Source organism: Perissodus microlepis, chromosome 16, assembly GCF_051167445.1.
Source record: "Perissodus microlepis isolate ML-2025 ecotype Zambia chromosome 16, ASM5116744v1, whole genome shotgun sequence".
In the NCBI taxonomy this organism is placed as follows: Eukaryota; Metazoa; Chordata; class Actinopteri; order Cichliformes; family Cichlidae; genus Perissodus; species Perissodus microlepis.
The window spans coordinates 23605834-23612432 of record NC_140476.1 but is presented as its reverse complement, the minus strand read 5'-3'; positions in this window follow the sequence as shown (position 1 = coordinate 23612432).

Genomic DNA, 6599 nt, shown 5'->3' with positions numbered 1-6599 from the left:
GATCTGTTATAATAGCCAGTTATCTTCTTCTTCTTCTTATGTTCCCGCTACAGCATGTGAACGGGTAGATATTGTTGCTTGAAGCGTCCATGCATGCACGGTTATTTAGTGTGGCTACACAGATGTTAAACAGTTACTGTTGGAATTTGGGATGTTTGCCTTCGGGTGAAAATTAAAAAGAAAACACTCAGCCCTTCAAAGGAAAAATGCAAATTGGTTGATGGCCATACTGAGGCAAGGACTATGAAGCTTAGACCAGCGGTCCCCAACCTTTTTTGCGCCATGGACTGGTTAATGGTTGACAATATTTTCACAGACCTACGTTTAATGTGTCGTGGATAAATACAACAAAATAAAACCACAAAAAAAAAGAATTATTAATAACACATGGGAAAAGACCCAGGGAAACCAAGTTAATGGTTAATAAAAACGATTAAAAATAAATAAATAATGATAAAAACCAATAAAAACCCTGAAAACCATAAATTTCACACCCGAACCTCAACTCTCGCGGCCCAGTACCAAACATTCACAGACTGGTACCGGTCCATGGCCTGGGGGTTGGGGACCGCTGGCTTAGACCAAAGGTCTATCAGTGCATAAGATTATGCAGGCAATCCTCAGCCTTTTAATACTTTTTAATACTTTTAAAAATCAGTTTGTGAGTAGCCAGTGGAAAGTGTTTATAGACTTTGGGAGAGGCTTTATATTGCAGATCTCTTATAGTTTCTGATATGCTTTAACCCACCATGAAACCAAAAACAAGGGATATTTAAGACTGAATTACCCTTTTTTCCACATGAAGACCTCAAAACATTTGGGTCTGGCAGGCAGTCAGACCAATTTCACAGTGATTTAAAGTATTAAAACTGCTATAAATGACTTGTTACTTTCTTTTTGTAGTTAGTCTCAAGTTTAAAAAATTCTTTATAAAGAGACCTGACAAGAGTGGAGCAAGAGTGCAGCACAAATTGCAACAAATATAAGAGATCTATAAAGATATTTCCAGTGGCCCAAGATGACTGACAGATTATAATGCAGCAAACAGAGTAATAATGCAGAGGCTATAGGACGCTTGCAAAATAGGGCTTTTTGTAATGTTATCTATTACTACAACTTATTTAGCAATATAAGCCAAAACTACTGCACATAAAAACACACATAAAAATATTATTTTTTTGGCACGATGCTAGGATGCAAATACCAGTGAGAATTTCTTATGTCAAGTACTTCTGATGTATGATGAATAATACAATGCCAAAACTTAATCTATGTCTTTACTGCAATCACAATTACACTCCCCTAGCAGGCTACATATCATTAGGAGTGAGTGCACTACTTGAGTACAAGAGACAAATAACACAGGCCATCCCACAAAGCTATCATCAGGTAACCTTATCTGATATTTGATTACCTGTGCTGTGATATTTTGATGTTTCTTTTATGTCTGATACCTTTACTAATATTTGTAAATAGACTGTAGTGATCAGGACTTATGAATGGGTTATATATAAAATAAAGAAATGGCCAGTTTTGCAAGTTATGAATCTGGCCTATTGAATGTAGTTCTTTTCACTTAAAAGTGTGTTTACAGAATTGTGATGTTATATTTGTTACAATTTCCGTTGCCCTCTCTTGGCCAGATCTCTCTTGAAAAATACATTTTTGATGTCACTGACACTTTTTAAAAAGAACAAAAAAACAACAGTAACTTTGCAAAAAGTTACTGCAGATTCTACTTTGTGATAGGAATATTCTTTCTGGCTCAAAATGACCTGATATTATTCGTGAGAGACATGTTTCAGATATTTTTGACAGATTATAGGCCAACAAGTCATTTATAACACTTTAAATTCTAGCAGTCATTTTTTGGCAAGTACCGAAAATCGCTTTTTGACATAAGATGAGTTTTTGGCACAATACCTGTCCATAAATATTTCCATTAAAACTACAATAACAAAATCCAAGAACAACCAAACAGAAGCAACAACAACAGGAAAGTAGCTGCCAATATTAATAAAAGGTTAATAACAGACCCAGGCTTACTTTATTTGAAGAGTAAGTCCAAGCAGGTATCCTCCTTGATAAAGATGTTGATGGCGTTCAGTTATATCCCTCTCTCATTCTTGCTGATATCCCAGATAGAAATAAAAGCTCGTTTCTTGAACCCTCTGGCTGGTGCAAGTGCAGGGCTTCTTTTCCTGATGCTCCCATAGGTCAGTCGCTGGTCTCCCTTCACTTGAAAGCTGATGGCTTTCTTCAAAAGGAAGCCGTGAAAATTAATGTGGGTCCATCTGCCTGCTTCAGACATAGCTGCTTTATCGTCATGTAAAGTCTCCACAGAGGAGCAGAGCAGTAAAATACAGGCAGGCAGACTGCAGGACCTAGCTATAGGCTAACCTCTGATGACGATATTTACGTCACTGCCTAGGCTAGCACTACCAGACAGGCTATAGCACTGTTCACATATATAAGTACCTAAAAACTGCATAAACACACATCCCTGATATTTAATAGGGCAGGGCTGATATCTGTTCAGTGATGGCATTTGTCTACAGCAGCAGTCAGTATTTTGAAGTCTTAACAAGCATTTCTTTTAAATAATAATAATAGCTACACTCAAGAATTTGACTTGAAGTTACCAAAAAACACATGGGTTAGCAAAGTGGAGGCAAACACTGCAGAGAGGTCTGTTGAGCAAGTTAGCTCTCAGCAGCTCTATTTTATGCAGTCGTGCATTAAAACCCATGAACGATGACTGAAATGTTTTCACATCTATCAATTAAATCATTTCATAAGATGTTTGAGCAACAAAATAGTTTTTTTCAACTTCAAGAAGTGGCTAAATTATATTTAGCTAATGCTAAGAGCTAGCATAAGCTAGCTCAACTGATTTTGTTTTTATGATAATTTTTATTTGTTTTCTAGGTAAACAAGTAGTTTTATAGAAATATATTACAATATTAAGTTCATAACTTAATTTTGGCTGGCTAGTTTTGTTTTTGTTCTGTATCAAGGAATTTCTTTATCAAATAGAAAGTAAAATGGTGGATGTATGACATATATCAGTTTAAAAGAAATTAACAGAAATAAAATAAGAAAAATGTTGCATGATATTTGATTAACATACACAATCTTCGTTTTTTAATGATTAGTTAGTGGAATTTACTAACTCTGGACAGTTTATCTTCCAGCTTCAAAACCTGAATGCATTTTAAAAGATATTTGGCAAAATACGGCTTAAAATGTTTAAAGATAAAATCCACAAGTAACACTTAATTAGCCAACATTTATTCCAAACAAGCACACATGCTCATATATGAATATATTCATTGTTCAGATAGTGTCTCCAAAATTCACAAAAATTAAATGTATGAAATATGATACATGAGGCATTAAGGGGTTAAACATAGTGAACATGTGTGACAGTATATCTAAGGTTTTTGTGAATATAAAGTTCAGGGTGGCTGTAGCTCAGGAAGTCGAGCAGGTCATCTACTAATCACGAAGGTTGGTGGTTTGATCCCTGGCTGCTCCAGTCTGCTTGCCATGATGATTCTTGGGCGAGAAGAGTTGTTCCCAATGTGTTCATTCATATGTTAGACAGGAAGCACTCAGGCTTTAGAAAGGTGTGCCATATAATGAACCAGTCCATTTCCCATATTGTTGATGGATTTTGGGAAGCATTTTAATAATAAATGTAAAAAAAATAAACCTTTAGAGGCTGAGTTATCTGTTTTCAAACATCCAGACTTGAACTTTGACAACGGCATGGGCAATGCCGTTGTCGCAGTTCAAGTCTGGATGCTTAAAAATAGATAATCCAGTCTCTAAAGGTTTATTTTTTAAATTTAATTTTATTATTAAAACAACTCCCAAAATCCATCAACAACATGGAGAGAGTGGGAAATTTGGTAAATGGACAGGTTTATTATATGGCACTCTTTTCTAAAGCCTGAATGCTTTCTGTCTAACATTCACTCTCCAATGAACAATGAATATATTTATATATGAGCCTTGTTTGGAATAAACGCTAGCTAACTAAGTGTTGCTTGTGGATTTTATCTTCAAACATTTTAAGCTGTATTCTGCCAAATATCTTTTAAAAGACATTTTGTTTGTGCTGCTCAGTTCCTGGACAAACAAGGTGGACAAACAAATCCCCTTCAGCCTGACCTGAGCTGGGTCTGGCCTCTACACAAAATGCAGTTCAAAGACTCCAAAGAAAAGTTTTTTGTTTTGAGTTTGGGAACAGGATCGGTTGTGTTTAGATTCAGTTTCTTGTCACCTCAAGTAAATCAGAATCTCAACAGAATCTCAAAAACTCAACTTTCCTGGAGGTGGTCCCTCTTTTGTTGTGGATCTGATAATTGTTCCCCAAACAATGGCGGAAGGAGTGAGGTGTGTGTAAGGTGGGTGGAGAAGGATGGAGAGGAGGGATGGAGAGAGACTGAAGGGCTGGAGGAGAGGAAAGTGGAGCCAAGGAGGTGGAGCGAGATTAGGGTGAGAGGCAAGACTTTAGCCAGCTTCCTCTGTGGAAAGAAGGAAACAAGAAGAGCTCAGAGGAACAACACAAGAAAGACAACTCTGGAATGAATCAACATGTTAAAATTGACTAATAACAATGAAAAATAATTTATATACGATTAAATTAGTGGACAGTCTGTTACATTTTGAAAATGAGCACTTGGAATGGCTTAATACTGATTTATTAAATCATACAGCATATAAACAGCATATATTAAATATATACACAGCCCTCTGAATTCATTCAGCAAACATGAAACAATATGTTACAATGTAATTGGTGAGGGTTCTGTCCTGGTCTTAATGGACCTGGTGAAACCCATCTTTGCTATTTGGTATCAAAATAAAAAATACAAATCATAAATGAATAAAACAGCAAACAGTCTAAGTGTAGTTGTCTGTCTTCAGTGGGAAACAAAGGATTTAGAGCTGCAAGACAGAAAGACTAGCTTCTTTAGAGATGGAAAAATGTTGTTGGTTTCAGTGTTTTGATGCAATTTGTTGACAATAAGTGCAAAATGCTGTCTGTTCCATCCTTTAATTTCCCTTTCTGCAGAAATCCTGCATCTTTAAAGCATACAAGGGCTTGCGACTTCTGAGTGAAGGCATGCTGGCAGCTGCAATAATGTTAGGTCATGGCCAGTCATGCCTACTGAGTTTTCTGGCATCCTCGTTCTGATAGGTAACCTGCCAACATGAGTCATGAGTCATGAGCCAGCGTACTCCGAGTGCCAGTCCCACGCCCAACTGGGAAGGTTGTATTAAAAAAAAAAATCAAATTCTTTCCCTGATCAAATACGAGGATAATCAGGAAGAGTATAAGAGAAGGATAGTTGAAGTTGAACGGTTTTGAAAAGAGGCAAGGTTGCCGTGGTTTGGACATGGGGGAAGAGTGGATATATTGGACAAGATTCATGCAAGAGAAGTGAAGTGGATGGTGCGACAGAAGAGGATGATAGGAACAGGGGGAGGTACATGATCTGCTGTGGGGACTCCTAAAGCGAGCAGCTGAAAGAAGAAGAGCTTGAAGGTCCTTGAGCAGATGGGAGAATAGCTCCTCCAAACATTTTCAAACTCTGAGCACTCTGAACGGAGCTGAGTTCTTAGTTCTTCAGCAAAAACCCAACAACATCACTTTTCCTTTATTTTTAAGCTGCTTTGTTTGACTGCCAAAGCAAGTCATCCTAACTTCATCTAACCTCGACCTTTGTGTTGTCTCAAAACTATGCATTGATGTGTGCTTTAGGACTAAACATCTCCACTTTGGTCTCGTCAGTCCACAGAACATTATTCCAGAGGTCTAAGAAGTAGCTTTCTAATGGAAACCCTTCCAAACAAGTCATACTCTGTCATTTTCTACTTTGAATCTCATGACTTTAATATTTCAAATTCTTACTGAGGACTATAAAGTATTGCAACAATGTTTTGGCAGCAAACTGCCAAAACTTCTGTTGTTACAGGGGTTTTTACATTTGCTTATGATCAGTTAATCAAGTGTGTTTTGTTAGCTGCACTTGGCTTCTGCTTACACTCTTAACTCCTTTGGAACAGTTTTGCTTGGTTTTTCACAGAACTGCAAAGAGTCCTGTGAAAACAGTTGCAGCGTTAAGATGGATCAGCTCAGCCTGGCAATAGAAAACTTAAGATATGGGTACGATAATAGAGTGGCATCTGCTTTTGCTGACTTTTTTGCAGGGTGTTGTCACTTCCTCTGTGCTCATGTCAAAAATCTTGTGACATTATTTGGCTGGGGGTAAAAGGTAGGGCTTAACAGAGTTGAAAGCAAATTGGAGGTATGTAAATACTGGAATTTTATAGTGGAGTTAAACAATATGAATAATAATACAGTAGCACTAAAATTTCAGTGGTTATTAAATTTCGTATAGATCTGATGTTCAGTTAAATTAAATTTCTTTAATTTCTTTCCAAATTAAAGAAATTTATTGAATTTATTTTTATATTTATCTTACAGTGAGAAAGCGCTTGTTTTTACTGATTGATGGCTTTAAAATGCATTTTGAGGTTTCCTGTAACTGAGAATCTTTGAAGTATGTTTGGAGGATTTGAAGGGC